This window comes from Bidens hawaiensis, unplaced genomic scaffold (assembly GCF_021521415.1).
Source record: "Bidens hawaiensis isolate Kalapana, Puna unplaced genomic scaffold, B.hawaiensis_p1.1 tig00004109_1, whole genome shotgun sequence".
NCBI lineage: Eukaryota > Viridiplantae > Streptophyta > Magnoliopsida > Asterales > Asteraceae > Bidens > Bidens hawaiensis.
This window is the reverse complement of record NW_027491243.1, coordinates 2088351-2111058: the sequence shown is the minus strand read 5'-3', so window position 1 is coordinate 2111058 and position 22708 is coordinate 2088351.

Below are 22708 nucleotides of genomic sequence, written 5' to 3'. Positions count from 1 at the left end.
ATTCTAAAATAACTCTAACATCATTAGTGTTGTTTGCGGATGGTTTTTTTTTTTTTTCTTTTGCGTTTAACTGATGTTTTGTATGTGTGTAAAAGCATTCATTTTGTATAACATGTTATGTTCAAAAAGAAAGTTCATTTTTTGTTATGTATAAATGTGTTTACCGATGTGTCATGAATTTTTTTTTCTACGTTGAGAATAATCTACAAGTGTAGGTTATTACTATTATTTGTGTATGTGATACCATGAACTAGTTTTGTTTGTGTATGTTAACACAAATGGGTAGACGATAACATGAACTGATTTTGTATGTGTAGATTAATACTATGCTATGTGTAGGTGTTAAGATTAACAAGTTTTGTAGATTTATGTTACCATTGTGATATGTATTGGTTATGTACAGGTATTTTTTATGATTGTTCAGTTTACTGTTTGTATTTTTGTATTTTTTTTATAGTATGTATATGATGAATTTGTTTTATGTATTCTTTGAAGTTGAAATGAAATTAAAAAAAAAATTAAAAGTATAATCATATATAACTTAACATTAACTGGTATTAGTTAAAAAATTAATATACCCCAAGAATTAAATAATCATAAAATAAAATGAAAAAATGTGATGCTTAAAATCTTTTATTGCACTGTCCGCATTAAGGTTGACTTCTAGTATAAACTTAACTAATTGTAATTATGTTACATGAAAGATGTCTACATTAAGATTGACTTCTTATATAAACTTAACTAATCGTAATTATGTTACATGAAAGACAAACTGTGTTTGTTTTATACAATTGATTGAATGGCTGGGTTTTTGTTTTTCTTTTCTTAGATTTATTGTTTCTAGCTAACTTGTTGGTTTGGGATACGTCGGAGAGAGTATGAGATGAACAACAGGAAAAACGTTTCATGCACGTTTATTTTATGATATGAGGAATATAATTGTGGATGTCGGTTGAAGTGTGTGTGGGTGGTGATAACATATAGGGAAGTGTTTAAGTGGTAAAACTTGATTGCGAAAGCAAACAGCGAGAATCTTTGACCGTTTTAATAATAATAATATTAATAATAATAATTAGTATTATTATTACTTCTACTATTATCTTTAATTATTATACCATTATTATTAAATTAGCAGTATAAAATATAAGAAAAATGAAAAATAATAATACTAAGGTTGACCGGTCGAACGTATACCAAGAGAAAAAGGGTAATGTATAAATTATAAAAACTTTTATAGATTGAAACACTAAGTAAAGAAATTTAATGTCAAACTTACAAATTTGTGTAACGAAAATATAGTCTTTTTTTTTTCTTTTTATGGGTAGGTTTAAAAGAAAACAATAAAAAAATAGGAAACAAAAACCATATCTTTTGCATATATAAAAATCATTAAAAAATCAGTTTTGAATAAAAATATTTTTACATAATCCTTTCTAAGGCTTTTACATATAAACACATGTAGAAGTCGTTTTAGTAAAAAAAAGTTTTTTTTTTAAATTAGTTAAAATACGGTAAGAAATTTTTTTTTTTACAAAATTAATTTTTGTATTGAATGTTTTCTACGTGTATTTATATACAAACCCTCCAAAAAAACCGTTGGCTTTTTCTACATATAGTTTATACAATTGATTGAATGGTTGGATTTTTGTATTTTTTTTTCCTTAGATTTTATTATTTCTAGCTAACTTGTTGGTTTGGAATACGTCGGAGAGAGTATGAGGTGAACAACAGGAAAAAATGTTTCATGCACGTTTATTTTATGACATAGGGAATACAACTGCGGGTGCGCATTTATATTATGATATGAGGAATATAATTGCGGATGTCGGTTGAAGAGTGGCTGGTGATAACATATATGGAAGTGCTTAAGTGGTAAAACTTGATCACAAAAGCAAACAGCGAGAATCTTTGACCGTTTTAATAATAATAATAATTAGTATTATTTTTTATTAGTATTATTATTACTTCTACTATTATCTTTAATTATTATACCATTATTATTAAATTAGCAGTACAAAATATAAGAAAAATAAAAAAAATAATAATAAGGTTGACCGGTCAAACGTATACCAAGAGAAAAAGGGTAATATATAAATTATCAAAAACTTTTATAGATTAAGTAAAGAAATTTAAAGTCAAACTTACAAATTTGTGTAATGAAAATATAGTGTTTTTATTTTTCTTTTTATGGGGTAGGTTTAAAAGAAAACCATAGAAAAAATAGGGAATTGAAAAGCCATGTTTTTCCCATTAAAAAATTAGTTATGTATGAAAATAAAAACATTTTTACATAATTCTTTTTAATGCTTTTATATATAAACACATGTAGAAGTCATTTTAGTAAAAAAAAAGTACGAAATTTTTTTTTTTTACAAAATTAATTTTTGTATTGAATTATTTCTACATATATTTATATCCAAACTCTCCAAAAAAACCGTTTACGAAAAAAAAACTGATTTTTAAACGTGAAATTGACTTTTATATTACTTTTTACATGTAAAAGACATGGTTTTTAACTTTCTCACTTTTTGTGGTTTCTTTTAACCTACCCATATATATATATATATATATATATATATATATCTGGATCAAATACAAATAACTTTATGATAAGAACTGTATAAATAACTAGAGTAGATATGATATTAATAGAGTAATTATTATTATTCAATAACTTTCGAACTATGATAATTATTATTACACTATATTATTTTTTACAACATAATTACTACACTTCAAAACTATAATTACTCTAGTAATTTATATGTTTAGTATGTTAATTTTATTTGTATAGGAACTCACCCCAATATATATATATATATATATATATATATATATATATGTAAGGTAAGGTTAAAATGAAAACCCACTTGAGTTGTGAAAACCCGCGAAAACCTTATGTAAGATCGTTTTTTTTTATTACATGTAATATATGCTGTAACATTTAATACAAAACATCAAAACATAAAAAAAAATGTTTTGCTATTTTTTAACATTTTTTACTAATTTTTATATATGTTTTCAGAAGAGAGAAAAAGTTATATTTATATTTACATTTTTTATTCACTTTAATTGTGGACCACAAGATTTAAACATTAATTAAAAACATGTGGTTGAGAATGAGTTTCTAGAGTTTTCACAAGTGAGTTTTCATTTTATACTTAGCCTATATATATATATATATATATATTAATGTCTATTAATCCAATATATAAATAGTTCTTTTTCTTTTAATCATATATTTTTTACTTAGACAAGTTAAACTAGGAGTTAAATAAATTAAAAACTAATAAAAATTTATGCATTTAAGCAAAATTAAAGTTAATGAAGAAATAAAAACTTAAATTCACGCATAAATAGTCTTACAAAAGGACAAACAAGAAAATATAAATATGGCCCACATTCATGAAAAAACCCAGCTATGTTTAGAAGAAACCAATTCCAACCTTGTGAAGTCGTGATAGTTTACAAAGATGAAGTTTTGTTTAGGTCATTAACAAAAATATTTGGACTCATTTAGGATGAAATATTCAAATCAACATAGGTGTTTTGAGGTTTTGAATTTTTGATTCGTCAATCTTGAGATTAAAAAACGAATACAAAAATAGTTAATTTTAATTTACAAAAAGAAAAAAAAAATATTAAACCTAACGGCGTGGCTTGTTGCCTGTTTGCCTTCTATTTTAAGATAGATCAATCTTGAATAAAAATAATAAAGTTTTGAAATTTATAACCACTATGATTGATTATAACCAAGGAAGAAATATATTTTAAGTGCACCAAATGAGATCTAGGCAGCATATCGGTTATCTCAAGGTTAACTTGATTATAAAACTTGATATGAAATGTGATGTATGTGATGAGGATGTTACCTTCAAATGAACAAGAATGTAGCACCTCGGAAACATATGCGAGCAAATCCTTTTTGTAGTCAACAACCAAAGCTTTGATTGTGCTGAATGGCATTAAGAGACCATCTCTCTTGGTGTTTTGAGCGTTTGGAAATGAATCATCGAACTTAAACATTTTTAACACAAGAGTTTAGCATATAGGAGAGAGAAAACGATGAAACAAGAGAATAAGGATATGCTTCGCTCTAAACAGACTAAGATTCAAGATCAAAGATTTGTTGCAAATTAAATCGTGAAATAATAATTAAAAAAACAAGTTATCTTTTGTGGTCGTTAAGTTATAAAAAGGTATATGAATTTAAAGACATTAAATGCTAAAACAATACAAATATATAAAAGTAATGATTATAAGAGCATAATGATGCATCAACATTATTTTCCTGTTATTCGTGATTACTTTATATATGCTTAAACTTTGTTATGAAGAAATATTATTTATATTTAGTCGTATATTAGATATATATATTATCAAATAATATTGTTTATAATCAAAACAATTAAAGGAAAATTATTTAAAAAACTTCTTTTATCTTTTATATATTTTTTTATATAGAGGATCCAATAATTTTAAAGTCCTTAACTTCTTCTAAAACAAATAATTTATTAAAGCTTCAACTACCTAGAATAAGAGATACAAGAGAGGTAGGAATAATCGTGTATTTATGTATATATTTGAATCACTCATTTATCTTTTTAATGCTAATTACTAAATAAAATCGAAAAAAAGTATGGCACAAACATTCATTTATTTGACGAATTTATACATTGGTATTCGTGTAATAAAAAGTATTCTATAAAAAACATGGCATGACTAACCTTTTTCTTTTGTTTATTGTTTCACGTATGTGAAATTCCTTGAAATTCCTTTTACGTATGAGAGACTAAATATTTCAACCATGCCAATTTAAAAAGATAAAAAAACTCATTAGGGCATTCAAAGTATTTTCAAAACCTTTTCTTGATTTTTATAGCAATAGAAATTCTTTTTGTAAGCATAGACATTGTCTTTAACGTGTATTCTTATTATAAAACTATTCAATAAAATCATACCTTTTGTTTTAACTATATTTAAGGCAAATTAGTTTTAATAATCCCAACTTAATATTATTGGCCGATAATAATTCCTTCTGAGAATATTCTCGTTGGTGGTCTGAACATTGAAAATTTTACTTTCATTGGACATCCGTTTTAAAAAAAAAACAACTCAACGACATTAAATTTTATCCGAACTTAAAAACAAATATTTTAGGGATTTTTATCGGAAGGGGGATACGAGTCGACTGATATAAAACTTACCTCAAAACGAGCTTCAAACGACGAAATGGTGCATAATTTGGGTGTTTGGACTTCCGGTTAACAAAAATTAAGTCGTTTAAACACCATTTCTAGATAAGTTTTGCATCAATCGACTCGCATCCTCCTTTCGATCAAAAACCCTAAAACATCATTTTGAATTTCGAATGAAAGTTAACGTTGTTAATTTTTTTTTAGCAGGTGCCCAATGAGGGCAAATTTTTTAAAAGTTCAGACCACCAGGTGGAAATATTCTCAGTTTGGATTATTATCAACCTATGACATTAAGTTAAGATTATTAAAATCAAATTTGTCTTTAAAAAACGAGGATGTAAAATAGGAACTAACGTAAATGATGATGCAAAATCGCAATACTACGCGTATATAACTATTTAATGTCATAAATGCTTTAACTAATTACTAATATGTCATTATTGATTTTACACCATTGATCAACTAATGTAATGGTGTAGATTCTTTCACGTACTTTTCGCACTTACAAGAACTTCTCGTTTTAACCCATCCACATTTGTGCGTATATATGTACTAGCTTTTAAACTCATATATTACGTATATGGTATTTATCAAATGGAGAAAATTAATAAAGTCCATTATTTGAAATAAAGATACAAAATTAAAGGTGAAAAAACAAATTAAATATTACTAAGAGTTGAATATTGCTATTAGTTTGAAGACACAGTAAAAACATATTCAGACGGATTCACTCCAATAATAAAACCAAAAAATTAGAAGTAATGGAAGGATTTGGCACATATCATATGAAAGTAACTGCAATGAAAAGTTGTTTTGTATGATCCTATTTCTTTTGTTGAAATCGATTATGTGATAAAAGCTTATGAAATTAAAAGAAAAACACAATTGACCGTTTTAAAAAAAAACAAGTATATTATAATAAATATATAGTACAAACAATAAGAATTGTAGAATTCAAATTTACATTCATGGTAAACATAGAAACATATTAAATATTACTATGAGTTGAAATGCTGCTATGAGTTTGAAGAAGTAAAACATATTCAAACAGATTCACACCAATTACAAAACCAAAAAACTCAAAATACATAGAACGATTTGATACATGTCATATGAAAATAACTGCAATGAAAAGTTGTTTTGTATATGATCCTATTTCTTTTCTTTTGTTGAAATCAGTTATGTGATAAATGTTTAAGAAATAAAAAAATAGAATTTACGGTTTCAAAAAAACAAACAACTCATATTGATAATTTTTCGGCAACATAAATTGTAGGACTCCAAATTGAATAATTAATTATGGTTTTAATGTTTAATTTTTTTTGAATGATTGTTTTTTTTAACGGCGACTTTCTTGTGTTATTTTAGGACAATGCACTTCCCAAATTGGGGAGCCCCGCTGTCTCAACTATATTGTCTTAACTAGGTCAATGCTGGCTTCAGAGCCCCATAATGATTATGTTTATAAAATTAAATTAAAGTTTCAAAATTAAATAATCACATAATTAGAAATTTAAATTAAATAGCATAACTAATATATATATTTGATTTCTTTTTAGAACTATTTTGAGTTTTAAAAATTCGAAAGAATTCAATGTAACAAAATTTTAAAAAAAATAACATAAGTGTAAAATGTAGGTTACATGTACGAAAAAATTACAGTACTTTTTTACACACCGATCGACTTTTTACATAAGTGTAACTAACGTTTACACTAGTGTAATCATCACACATTTTTATTCTCTCTCATAATTTATTTTTTAATCAGATTTAATGTAACATCACGAAAATTAGGTCTTATCCTTACAAATAATAAAGTTGATGGACTAAAAATATTCATGGTATAAGTAAAGAGAAAATAAGATAAATAATGGAAATAGCTTATGTTAAGGAAATGAAGTAAGGAGACTCCATCCCACATGGAAAGAGGTAAAGAAAATAAGCACTTTGTAAGGAGGGAACTTTCCATGACAATGTTCTTATGTGACTAACCACTCTCCCTAGTCCTAACGGAGGGTGCGAAGAACCCGACGCGCACGGCCACCGGCTCGGGTGAAGAGCGATGGGCGCAATGTGGCGCTTTAATGGCGCACTTTGCACTTCGCACGCTCGCATCGCCGATTGAGAGCCGCATTAGTATTTTTGGATATTGAGACTAGATCAAGACACCGCAAGTTACCAAAAGATAAAGGACTAAAAATGGACAGATTAGAAATTTTGCACCTTCGCGCGACGCGAAGGATTTGGGCCTTGCATCTTCGCGAGACGCGAAGTTGCGATGATATAATGTAACCCTGGAGCAACACGTGGTGACAAGTGTCACAACGAGGTGACACGTGGCAGGCTGAGGTGACACGTGGCAAGCCTACTTGGCGACTCACCAAGCCTACTGCATCTTCGCGCGACGCGAAGGTGCAGCTTTTTGCCTTTAAATAGGTCAGCCATGGGGGAACTTCTCATCCATCCCTCACACTTCAAATCACATACACACCTCGATAATCTTGCCACAACCCCGACATGCCGATATCCCGACGATGTTTTTCTCGAAGTGCATACTTGAATTCTTCCAAGTTGCTCCCTCGACTTTCCTCCAAGTAGAAGTGCTGCCTAAGTAGAGCATAGGCATTTCGTATAATAAGCTATACAAGGTAGGGGTTTTGCTCGATTATTATATTATAAATGGCTTAGACCCAAGTCGGGGATATAGCCCGTACCTTGATTATATAATAAAGTAAAAATATTTCATAAATCAAGATTATAGATGAAATAATATTTCTCTATTATATATAAAGATTTTTATAAATATTTCTTATGATAAAAGAAATTTGAAATGTACGTTTCTTCATGAAGAAGAAACGTAGTTAATAAATGATTAACAAAAGAAAGGACTAGAGATAAATGTCAAGGTTAAGGTTATGCAGACGAACTAAAGATCTGAAGCTAGATTGTTGATCTAATACTTATAAAACGCTATTCTCGTACTATAGGTCCGAGGTTACAAGACAATGGGCCAGAAACACCAAACAAAGAAGAAAGGTGAATACGCCCAACTTTTATAACTTTTATAAAACAAGTCTTTGAATGTTTGCATGGGATTATATATCCCCAAAACTTTATAAATAAAGGTAATCACTGGCCCTCAGGCTATTGTATACATTTATTTGGATCCTTACGTATGTGGATAGACGGTGGGCACACCGCACCACACTTGCTAATGCCTCCGCCACGTTGGGCCGGGCCTAAGTAATGTCCGATAGGGGATTATCTCGTGTATATTGGTAGTTGCTAAGTCCTCGATGCTGCGGTATTGCTGAGCGGTTTCAAGTATAACTGGATGTTTGTAATAGTAAATTTGGCTCGGTTATTTCCTAAGCCACGATGGGCCGGGTCATAAGATACCCGAGGGGATAACTAAGTATTAAAATATTTTGTGTCAGCGTGTTCACCAGTATGTGTTGCTGACGTATTTTTATAACTGTTTTACAGGTAATGGAGAGTAGGTGTTTGGAGATGATGATAGCCGTTAGAAGATCTGAAGGCTCAATGGATGTTTTATTATTAAAATAATGTAAATCATGGTTTTGTTATCCAAATACTTTTTGTACAAATCAACGGGTGTTTTAAAATCCCGCCTTTTGAATATAATACTATTTTAATCAAAGTCTTCCGCTTGATAACCTTAAACTCTGATATATTTAAAAAACAGGTACCAACTTATGAGTCACACGCCTAGGCCCTAAGTCAGGGTGTGACAGGGTTGGTATCAAAGCCATCAATCTTAGCAAATTAGGTATATAAGTATACCTAAGTTTTGATCAGAGATAAGTTTCAATAGTCTATTATATTATTATATAGGGATAAGATAGGTTTGTATTCTTTCCTATCCCTTATTATTCTAATCTTAATAGATGTCGACGTTCAAGAAATACATGGAGACCTTCTGTGAAGAATTTAGAAATACAGGCTGTCCAGAACCCATTATTCCTCCTGATGATGAAAGTGATGGCTACTATTCAAATTTCTTCAAACAAGACAGGCTCGTCATACCAGTATTCCCATATGGAAGTTAACCCATTCACTTCCCTGGCACGGAGCAAATGCCTATCAACATACCAAGCGACCCGCCAACCCCGGAGAATCATCCTTCCGATAAAATGGAGGTTGACGAGCCAGCTAAGTCTGATCCTAAGGAGAACACCCCAAGTTGGATGAAGATTTATTCTGACCCAAGATATACAAGAACTCCAGTCTATAACCCCATAGATTCTCCAAATGATTCTATTTCAGGTCCATCAAGGAAACCAAAATGAGAGTGATGCAACCTTTCGAAAAGGTGACCATTCAGGCTTATTTGAATAAAGGCAATGTGGAAATTGATCCAGAGGAAGAATCCGAGGAAGATCCCAAGGAAGAGACTGATCCAGAAGAAGAGTCAGAAGAAGGAATCAGAAGAAGATCCAGAAGAGGAAGCTCCAAAAGAAATGGGCATTGATGAGAAGAGCCATGAGGTGCAAAACCACCCAAGATGTGACTGTCCACCGAGTATGGGCTGTCAACAACCGTTGTTTCACCTGTCCCCTTATTATGATCCTCAAGATCCGTATGTTCATGGATTTACAAATGGTTTTCCACCCTACAACGGTGTCGTTCCAACCATATCCGAACAGGTGAATGAGATAAGGCAGCAAGGAGAGGCTGCGGAAGCTTTTTACAACTTGCCATTTGTATCAAGTCCACCGTACCCAAGGAACCACTATTACATAGTCATGATGGGATATCAAGATCCATCACCTCGATATGGGTATCCAAATGTCATCCCTCAATCACAAGAAGAACACCTTGATCAGGCACTCCATGAAACCGATGAGTTGTGAAATAAGATGGCTACGGAGAGTAGCAAGAAAGAGAAGGTAGGAAAGTAGTTACTACACAAATGTTGTAAGTTGAAGAAAATGATCAAGAAATACATGAAGGATTAGGGATTCCACTCTGCTGTAGTCGTACTGCTTGCTTCCTCACTCTGCTGTAGTTGTACCATTTGTTTCCCACTCTGCTGTAGTGTACCGTTAATAAGTCCGTTGTACTTGTGCTTATATCGTTGTTTCTAAGTCTAGGGTAGTAGAAATTGTCAATGTTGTAATGTGTTACTGTTTGTGAGATAAATAAAAACTTTTAGTTATGAATCAGTTTCCTTATAATTTCAAAATGTCGAAACAAAGTAATCCCTCTCAAAATAAGGAAGCTTCTAACGCTAAAAGCCACCGATCAAAAATTGAGCCTACTCAAGGAAACCATGAGCAGTTGATAACCAAAATGCAAGAAATGATTAATGCCATGAATACCTTATTACCCGCCATGAAAGAAAAATCTGTCCATTAAAGTGAAAATCGAAAACCCAGCAAGTCTGTCAAATCCAAATCCCGTCCAAATCCTACACCTCAAAAGGAAGAGAGTGATCAAGGATTAACCAACGGTGAAGAGTTCCACCAAACCGTTAAAAAGAAGTTAAGGATCGAAGGTTGTTTGTTCAAAGACTTTAAGAATTGTCGGCCGAAGGAGTTTTATGGCGACAAAGGTGCCATAGCAGCCATAAGATGGCTTGAAGAAATGGAATCAATCGCACTCATTAGCAAATGTACTGAGGAGGAAAGGATTTAGTACACGACGCAAATGTTTAAAGGAGAAGCCTTAGAGTGGTGGAACACTCTGTTGATGACAAAGGGAAGAAAGACCATGTATCAGTTGACATGGGAAGAGTTTAAAGATCTGGTTTTGTAGAAGATCTGTCCAATGCATGAGATCGACTTAATCCAAACCAAGTTTCTGAATCACAAAGTAGTCGGAACTAACATGAGAGACTACAATACCAAGTTCCAAGAGTATTGGTAACACCCGAATCAAGCAAGGTAACCCGCTACATATGGGGTTTGCCGAGAGAGATACGAGACATGGTGAGGTCTCATTTCGCAGACGGCCGAATCCGCCATGGATCTGGCTGGTTATCTGATGAACAGTCTGATCCGCAACAAGGAAGAGGATAAAAAGGAATATACAAAGAATGACAAGAAAGGAAAGGGAAATAACCGTTTCAAGGGAAAAGAAGTGGATAGAAGGAGGGCTAGTTTTAATTCCAACTACCCGTTATGCAAGATTTGTAAAAGGCATCATTTGGGTCGATGCCGGTGTGCAACATCTACACCTACCATCTGTGATACATGCAAAAATCCAGGGCATGCAGCTACTGATTGTTGGAAAAACAAAATGACTTGCTTCAACTGCAAGGAGATGGGACATCTTAGCTTTGAATGTCCAAAAAGGAATGTCACTAGTAGTGGAGGTACTGGAGGTGCTGGAGGGAGCGACACCAAGAATGATGGGAAGAAGGGGAATGCTCGAGTCTTTGTACTTGACACCAAGAAGGCCGCAGACAAACCGGAAATCATCACCAGTACGTTCTTAGTTGATAACGTTTACGGGAGAGTTTTATTTGATGCTGATGCAAATCAAAGTTTTATAGATTATAAGTTTTGTAGTCTATTAAACGAACCTTTAAGGAAATTGAACAAAACTATAAACGTCGAGACGGCCAGTGATGAGATAGTTGAAATTTATGAAACCTTAGAAAATGGAAAGATCTTGTTGGCAGGATACGTCATCCCAGTACAATTACTGCCCATGACATTAGCGGGCTTTGATATAGTTCTAGGTATGGACTGGTTATTCAACAACCATGCCCGTATCATTTGCAATAAGAAAACCATAGAACTCCAAGCCCCTGACAAACGAACAATTCAAATCACGGGTGACAAAGATACTGGTGATGTTAACATAATCTCCATGATAAAGGCCAACAAATGCTTAAATCAAGGATGTTTAGCATTTATGGATTATGTAACGGAAGAATCAGAACCGAAGGAAATCAAAGACGTACCTATAGTATCCGAATTTCCCGACGGCTTTCCTGATGAACTCCTAGGAATTCCACCCAATCGAGAAGTCGAATTCAGAATAGACTTAATGCCTTGAACAACTCTAATAGCCAAATCCCCCTATCGTTTGGCTCCGACGGAAATGAAGGAATTGAAGAAACAACTGGATGAGTTGTTAGAGAAAGGATTTATTCGTCCAAGCTCATTACTTTGGGGAGTGCCGACATTATTCGTCAAAAAGAAAGCTGGTTCCATGAGAATGTGTATCGATTACAGAGCCTTGAACAAAGTAACTATTAAGAATCGATATCCGCTACCTAGAATTGACGACCTATTCGATCAACTGCAAGGAGCGAGTTTCTTTTCGAAAATAGATTTACGTTCTAGATACCATCAGTTGAAAGTGCAAGAAGAAGATATCTTGAAAACAGCTTTTCGAATGAGGTATGGACATTATGAGTTCACCGTAATGCCATTTGGACTCACTAATGCCACAGCCGCTTTCATGGACTTGATGAAAAGAGTTTGTAAGCCTTATTGAGATAAATTTGTAATCGTATTCATCGACGATATACTTATATATTCTAAATCAGAAGAAGATCACAAAGTTCATCTTAGGATCTTACTTGAGATACTCCGAAACAAGAAGTTGTAAGCTAAATTTTCCAAGTGCGAGTTCTGGCTGCATGAAGTACAATTTCTTGGCCACGTTATCAATGCAAATGGAATTCAAGTGGACCCCGCAAAGATTGAAGCAATAGCTAAATGGGAGATTCCTAGATTGCCAACCAAGATCCGAAGTTTCCTAGGTTTGGCTGGATATTATAGAAGATTCATCGAAAATTTCTCCCGTATAGCAGTTCCCCTAACTTCATTAACCCGAAATAATGTTAAGTATGAATGGGGAATCAAAAAACAAGAAGCATTTGACTTACTTAAACAAAAGCTTAAAAATGCACCTATACTGGCCTTGCCAGAGGGTATAGAAGATTTTGTTGTATTTAGTGACGCGTCTCGTTCAGGTTTGGGTTGCGTACTAATGCAAAGAAAGAAAGTAATAGCTTATGCTTCTCGTCAATTGAAAGTACACGAAAATAATTATACAACTCACGATCTTGAGTTAGGTGCCATAATATTTGCCTTAAAGTTATGGATGCACTATCTCTATGGAGTCAATTTATTGTATACACTGATCATAAGAGCTTAAAGCACATCTTTGATCAGAATGAACTTAACATGCATCAAAGAAGATGGATGGAAACCTTAAATGATTACGACTGTGAAATCATCTTTCATGAAAGAAAAGCAAATGTGGAAGCTGACGCATTGAGCCAGAAAGAACGTGAGAAACCCAAAAGAGTTTGAGCTTTGAGATTAGAGTTACAAATATATTTAGTCGAACAAATCAAGAAGGCTAAGAAGAAAACAATTGAAGAAAATCATATCCCCGAAGAAAAACGTAACAACACCATTGATTCTTTAGTCAAAGGAGATGACGATATACTAAGACTCGGAAATAGAATCTGGGTACCGATTGTTGGTGATTTACGTGAAAGGATCATGAATGAAGCTCATAAATCAAAGTACATGATGCATCCTGTTAGTGATAAAATGTATCAAAATCATAAGCCGAACTACTGGTGGAATGGGATTATGAGAGATATTGCATTATATGTTGCTAAGTGTTTAACCTGTTTACAAGTCAAGGCAGAGCATCAAAAGCCTTTAGGTTTGCTTCAATAACCTGAACTTCCTGTATGGAAATGCGAGATGATAAAATAGGTTTCATTACGAAACTCCCTAAAACTACCCGACAGCACAATGCTATTTGGGTCATTATCGATAGGTTAACTAAATCCGCTCATTTCTTACCTATCAATGAATCTTATTCTATGGATAGATTGGCACGGATTTACGTGAACAACATTGTATCATTGCATGGTGTGCCACTATCTATCATATCCGATTGACACAGTAGATTTACGTCTCATTTCTAGAATAGTTTCCAAAAAGCGTTAAGAACTCAACTGAATCTTAGCACTGCTTATCATCCTCAAACTGATGGGCAGAGGAAAATAACAATTCAAACGCTTGAGGACATGCTCCGAGCTTGTGTGATCGATTTAGGCGGATGTTGGTATGATGACCTGCCTCTGATGGAATTCTCATATAATAATAGTTTTCACACAAGTATTCAGGCCTCACCATTTGAAGCTTTGTATGGACGAAAATGTAGAACGCCTGTATGTTGGTCCGAAACGGGAGATAATCAATTATCTGGACCTGAGGAAGTCCAAGAAACGACGGATAAATTTTCACAAATCCGTGAACGACTTAAGACGGCAAGAGACCGACTAAACAGCTATGCAGACGTCCGCCGTAAGCCATTGGAATTTCAAGTAGGCGATAAGGTTTTATTAAATGTATCACCATGGAAAGGAGTCGTACGATTAGGCAAGAAAGGAAAGTTAAGTCCTCGTTTCGTGGGACCATTTGAAGTACTAGAACGAATCGGTACTATTTCTTACGTTTGTCAGAAGAGATGAAATGAATACATTATGTATTTCATGCCTCTAACTTACGTAAATGTCTGGCCGACGAAACTTTAGTCATGCCCTAAAAGATGTCGAAATCAATGAAAATCTATAATTTGTAGAGCAATCTCTACAAGTTGAAGATTTCCAAGTTAAGCAACTTAAACAACGAAGGCTAAAGCTAGTCAATGAACTCTTGAAGAGGAACCGAGTTTACTTGGGAGTTAGAATCAGAGATGAGAAAGAAATACCCACATCTGTTCAAGCGAATCTCGAGGTTGAGATTCATTTTAAGGTGGGGAGGATGTAACATCACGAAAAATTTGGTCCAATTTTGACAAATAATAAAGATGATGGACTAAAAATATTCATGGTATAAATAAAGGGAAAAATAAGATAAAGAATGGAAATAGCTTATGTTAAGGAAATGAAGTAAGGAGTCTCCATCCCATATGGAAAGAGGTAAAGAAAATAAGCACTTTATAAGGAGGGAACTTTCCATGACAATGTTCTTATGTGACTAACCACTCTCCCTAGTCCTAGCGGAGGGTGCGAAGAACCCGACGAGCACGCGCACAGACACGGGCACGGGCTCGGGTAAAGGGCGATTGGCGCAATGTGGCGCTTTGATGGCGCACTTTGCACTTCGCATGCTCGCATCGCCGCAAGCCACTTGAGAGCCGCATTAGTATTTTTGATCAAGACACAGCAAGTTACCAAAAGATAAGGGACTAAAAATGGATTGATTGGAAATTTTGTACCTTTGGCCTTGCATCTTCGCGCGACGCGAAGTTGCGATGATATAACGTATCCCTGGAGAGACACGTGGCGACACGTCACAGGACACGTGTCACCATGAGGTGACACATGGCAGGCTGAGGTGACACGTGGCAAGCCTACTTGGCGACCCACCGAGCCTACTGCATCTTCGCGTGATGCGAAGTTGCAGCTTTTTGCCTACAAATAGGTCGGCCATGGGGGAACTTCTCATCCATCCCTCACACTCCAAATCACACACAAACCTCGATAATCTTACCACAACCCCGACATGCCGATATCCTGACGATGTTTTTCTCGAAGTGCGTACTTGAATTCTTCCAAGTTGCTCCCTCGACTTTCCTCCAAGTAGAAGTGTTGCCCAAGTAGAGCATAGGCATTTCGTATTTTAAGCCATACAAGGTAGTGGTTCTGCCCAATTATTATATTATAAATGGCTTAGACCCTAGTCGGGGATATAGCCCGTACCTTGATCATATAATAAAGTAAAAATATTTCATAAATCGAGATTATAGATGAAATAATATTTCTCTATTATATATAAAGATTTTTATAAATATTTCTTATGATAAAAGAAATTTGAAATGTACGTTTCTTCATAAAGAAGAAACGTAGTTTATAAATGATTAACAAAAGAAAGGACTAGAGATCCTTATATTTTTTAAAGAGATAAATGTCAAGGTAAAGGTTATGCAGACGAACTAAAGGTCTGAAGCTAGATTGTTGATATAGTACTTATAAAACGTTATTCTCGTACTATAGGTCCGAGGTAACAAGACAATCGGCGAGAAACACCAAAAAAAGAAGAAAGGTGAATACGCCCAACTTTTATAACTTTTAAAAAACAAGTCTTTAAATGTTTGCATGGGATTATATATCCCTAAAACTTTATAAACAAAGGTAATAACTGGCCCTCAGGCTATTGTATACGTTTGTTTGGATCCTTACATATGTGGGTAAACGGTGGGCACACCACACCACACTTGCTAATGCCTTCGCCGCGTTAAGTCGGACCTAAGTAATGTCCGAGAGGGGATTATCTCGTGTATATTGGTAGTTGCTAAGTCCTCGATGCTGCGGTATCGCTGAGCAGTTTCAAGTATAACTGGATGTTTATAATAATAAATTTGGCTCGGTTATTTCCTAAGCCACAATGGGCCGGGTCATAAGATACCCGAGTGGATAACTAAGTATTAAAATATTTTGTGTCAGCATGTGTTTCTGACGTATTTTTATAACTGTTTTACAGGTAATGGAGAGTAGGTGTTTGGAGATGATGGATAACTTAGACGATCTGATGGCTCAATGGACCTTTTATTATTAAAATAATGTAAATCATGGTTTTGTTATCCAAACACTTTTTGTACAAATCAACAGGTGTTTTAAAATCCCGTCTTTTGAGTATAATACTATTTTAATCAAAGTCTTCCGCTTGACAACCTTAAACTCTGATATATTTACAAAACAGGTACCAACTTATGAGTCACAAGCCTAGGCCCTAAGTCGGGGTGTGACATTTAATCTCAGCCACATATTCTATACCCATTAAATGATTGTTGGTCCATATTAAGTTCTTAAAGTTCTAACCACTCATCAAGTTCTCAAAATATATATATATATATATATATATATATATATATATATGAGTGAGATCAAATGAAAACTTTTATTAGAGAGAAAAATTAAAAACTCCTAAAGAATTATTTTTAACTTAATTTTTTTTTGTAGTTTCTTTTTTTTTTCATTATTCTTATATGTTAATATTGTTCCAAAAAAAAATCGTCAGTGTAGTGTACATGTGTAATAATGTGCATTGTATATATGCATAAGTGTTGTATTGCATATAATACAATACTATTTCACATATTTGATACACACTATTGTATAAATGTAATAGAAGACTAATACGCACATCAAATACACATTAGTACTTATATATAATACAACATTAACACACATGTGCACTACATCGATTTTTTTTTGTTTTTGCATTTAATAAATATTGAATATATGCAATTAAACACTGTTGAACATAAAAATACATAGTAATACACATGTGTAATTCAACAGTATCGCATAGTAATGCGTATGTGCATTACAACGTTTTTTATTTTTGTTTATTTTTTTTATTTTTTTTGAGTGAAGGGTAACAAAATATAATAATAATGACAAAAAAGGGAAATTTGAAAATATTTTTTTTAATTAAAACTAGTTATTTAGGAGTTTTTAAGTTTTCTCTTTAAGGATAAGTTTTCTCTTGATCCTCTCCCTATATATATATATATATATGAAGTGAGGAACTTTGCATAATTCAATCTGAATTTCCGCGTCATTTTTATATAAAAAATGTCGACTTCATTAATTTAAAGAAAAGTATACATTGAGCTAAAATAAAATAATTATATTTTAGCTATTAAATTATTGTAAATGGTTATTAATGTATGCATTATATCTTGAAATATATTGGAAATGTTGTAATCATGTGTCAAATCACTTTCATCCATGATCTATGGACAACATGAATTAAGGAGAAGATAGATTAAAAGATTAAGAGGGAATTTTATGATAAGATTGAATATGGTTATGACAACTAATAATTATTATTTTTATTTATTAGTATAGTAAGATAAGATAAGACGTGCAAGCTCAGACGTGATGGGATCAAATTAGAATGCAATTTTAATGAAAGAGCTAAAATAACTTGTCCTCATAAGTCAATTATATTTAATTATATGTCCACTTTTAGGAAGAGATTAAAATAAATGCATGGTTAGAATTTATTTTTTGTTTTATGTTTATATATATATACATACATATATATATAGGGGTGGGTTATAGTGAAAACTCCTCTTAAAGAGAAAACTTAATAATTCCTAAAAACTTCTAAAAAACTATTTTTAACTTAAATTTTTTTTTTTTTTGAAGTTTCTTTTTTTTTCTATTATTCTTATATGTTGTTATTGGTTCCAAAAAAAAAAATCTTGTCGGTAACCTCGTCGGTATAGTGCGCATATGTAATAGTGTGCATTACATATATGCAAAAGTGTTTGTATTGCATAGAGTACAATACTATTGCATATATTTGATACACACTATTGTATATATTCAATATAAGACTAATACACACATCGAATACACATTAGTACGTATGTGTAATACAACATTAACGCACATATGTACCACATCGACTTTTATTTTATTATTATTTTTTTCCATATAATACAACACTACTACACATATACAATACACAAATATTGAATATATGCAATAAAACACTATAAACTCAAAAATACATAGTAATACACATGTGTAATACAACGGTATCGCACAGTAATACGTATGTGCATTACAGCGAGTTTTTTTATTTTTATTTTTTTTATATTTTTCGAGTGAAATATAAGAAAATATAAGAATAATAGCTAAAACAGAATTTTGAAAATATTTTTTTATTTTTAATTAAAAACAATTCTTTGAGGGTTTTTAAGTTTTCTCTCTAAAGGTGAGTTTTCTCTTGGTGCTCTCCCTATATATATATATATATCGTAAGAGAACTCCTCCTTATGAGATAATTCGCAAGAATTTCATAAAAACTATTAAATAAATCCTAAACCTTAATAACTAAACCTTAAAAACTTAAAACTAACTGCTCTATTTAAAAATCTAAGCCATAATCATTAAACCTTAAAACTGTAGTTATAGTGTGTGCGCGGGTTTGCCCCAAGAAGTAAAACGACCTATTTGTGCCCCGGTACTTTAAAGGCTGGCAAAGTATAGTCCCTTCGTCCAACTGTTGTTCAATAGAATCCACAAAATGACTATTTACCCCTTTAAATGTTTTATTTTGCCTCCCAGTGGTATAGTTAAGTTCGTTTTGCGTCCTCCATCAATATTTTCATCAAAAGAAATTAAAAAAATAGAGACAGAGCTCATTTAAATTATAAATTTTAAACCTCAAACTTTATAAAACTTCACTTTTGCCTAGCACATTTAAAAATAGTAATTTTTTTTTTTAAATTTCACCTCAAACTAATAAAAACTTCGTTTTATTAAAACTTTGACATCAATTTATATGAAACTTCGTTTTTACCATCCAAAACTTAAAAAAAAACAACATTCGATATCCAACATAATAATCCAATATCAAAATAAAAACCAACTTAAGCATACAATATTTTGACATAATAACTCGTTACCTTACAAAAAAAACTAGCATAACATATAAATAATAGCAGATAATTAATAGCAAACGTGATCAAGGAAACCAATACTTAGGGGTGTTCACGGTCCGGTTTTCACGGTTTTTTGGTCAAACTGTGAACCGAACTATTGGTAACGGTTTTTGATTCTTGTAAACCAATACCAAACCGTTGAGCTCTTAAACCAAACCGAACCAAACCGTTCATTACGGTTTGGTTTCACGGTTTGAGTCGTGAATAATTTGAAAATGTTTAACATATATAAATACAATTCGTCCATGATCATGTTTAAACACAATCTGTCAAATAATATGAAATACATCAAAATAAGTGGCTTGAGATTCTGAGCCTGAGATCATAAAGTATATGTTGATTTAAGGTTTAATACTTTAATGAAGAAAATTTAAAGACCGATTCATTGCAGCTTGATACTGCGTTCATTTGGAATTTGAGCTCAACTATATTTCAGTTAGTATTTAGTTAACAGTTTAGTATGCCTATTATATATTCATTTGCACTATCAGTTCATATTTAACATAAATAATGATATTATATATATATATATAACATAAAACATTTTAAAAAAATATATAATTATATTATACGGTCCGGTCTGGTTTTGTACGGTTGGTTTTTGATATAAACCGTAAACCAACCGTTCACTCCGGTTTGAAATTATTGACACCAACCGACCGAAACTTGAAGAAAAAAACCAACCGTTAAACCAAACTAATGACCGGTTTGAACGGTTTCACGGTTTCAAACCGAACCGTGAACACCCCTACCAACACTAGTTTCACAGAAAACACCCTGATCATTTCTACTATTAAATATAATATAAAGCCTAATAATACATTAATAATACTAATTATTAATTTACACAATCCCCCGCCAGCGCCACAGCTACGTCATGAGAGGCTACTCCCCACGGTAATCAACCATATGACTCGAGAGAACACTCACTCCCGCAAAGATATGTAGCCACAATTGGGCTACCATGGCCTTCACCCGTACTCCTGCTACAAAATAAATGCCAGATTATTTAACGATTTAATAATCAATCTACCAGAAAAAGTACTAATTCTAGCGAGTTACCGGAAAAGTATGATGGCCGGATTACAGCGTTGACTCTGAGGTCCATGTGTTCAAAAGTTGTGGTATTTGGTAGGCAATAGGTTAAATTGAGTGTGGATTAGGGATGAGATCGGGACCGAACCGGTACTGACCGGTCCCGGTCCCGAAAATCACCAATTTTTGGTACCGGTAACGGTACCGAAATCTTCAGTTCGGTACCGGTACCGGGATGGTATCGGTACCAAAGGTAAAAAAAATCAGGAAATACCGGTACCGGTCCCGATACCAAAACTAAAAAATTTGGTACCGATTTGGTACCTAACGATTTCGGTACCGGTACCAGTACTGAATTTGCCCATCTCTAGTGTGGATCAAGGGTTTTGGGTGGGAATCGATGGTGGTGAAGGTGAATACTATGGGAATCAATGGTGGTGGTGGTGGTGATGGTGAGGGTTAATTGGGGGGGGGGGGTAAATTTGGGGTTTTTTGAAATCAATGGTAGTTAAGGTGGAGATGTGGGATTGGTGAGGCCGATTGGACAGTGGGGTGACTTGGAGGAGATGTTACAGTGGTGGCGTGGCAGCGGCAGTCGTGCATGCGGTAGGAGGGAATGAGCCGAGAGAGAGGAGAGGCGAGGAAAAGCAGTTACATGGGTAATAAAGAAGAAGGGATATGGGTTAAGCGTAATGGTGTAACTTACCAAAGATGAAACGGGGCCGGTTGCAGGTGTTTAAACCCATTTACTACAAGACGATAAATGGAATACCAGTATTTTATTAATGAAAAGACTAAACTGTTGGGTTTTAACAAGATTATCAAAGTGATAAAATCCCTATTTTACTACATGACGATAAATGGAATACCAGTATTTTATTAATGAAAAGACTAAACTGTTGGGTTTTAAATCTTGTTAATTTGATATGTATAAAACCTATTTTACACATGCAAAACCCAAGCCCGGATCCAAATACGAAATACATATTATGAAACACATGCATGTCACTATAAGTCCATGCATGTAAGGATACCTTTCAAGAGAACAAATCCGGGTGAAGAAGGAGATGATGGAAAGGCAAGAACTTCAAAGAGAAGGTCCTCTAGCTAGGATTTTCACTTGAAAAACTCCTCTTCGTTACCTTTCATTTTGGCCGAATCCAAGAGAGAAGAGAGGAGTTGAGAGGATTTTTCCTCTTATTCTTGTGGTGTGTTATGTTGTTTGAGAGAAGCCTCAAAGAAAGAAAGAAAATTAAATCTTTCAAAATAATTGGCACCACCCATATCCACCAATGGACTTCTATGCATGCATCCACTAAAGAAAAATAATAATATAAAATTGAAGAATCAAAGGGAGGAGGGGGGGGGGGGGGCACCCTCTCACCCTTTTCAAAATTATATTTTTTTTTTTCTTTTTCTTTAAACAAGTTTTATAACATAAAACTCACAATATGTTATTTCCAAAAATAACATAATGTATGTAACATGCTTGGTAACCATTTTCACATATTGTTACTTAACCATCTTAAGTAACATTATGAAATGTTATCTCTCAAAATATAAATCATCCATATGATTTATTTATTTCACAAGTACATTGTATTTAGAAACCCCTTTCTAAATAACTCAAGTATTAATATTTATTTGTTATGATCATATCATATATAAACAAATATTGTAGGTGTTTGTCTAGCTTGTTATTGGGTATGACCCGACTTAAATCATGACATACTAGCCACATCAATAATTATATGTGTCTTGGGCATAACGAGTCTAACATAAACTACCCCTCAGGTTAACGGATATTAACGACGCTAACTGACAGAGGGGCTCTACTTTGCCTACCTTTAAAGTACCGGGATGCAAATAGGTCACTTTGACTTCTGTGGCGAACATGCGCCTACGGTTTAATCACAGGGATGCAAATCACAATTCTCTCTTTTGAATAAATTTATACATACATGAACATACTTGTGATACCAAAAACAATCACATATCTATCACTA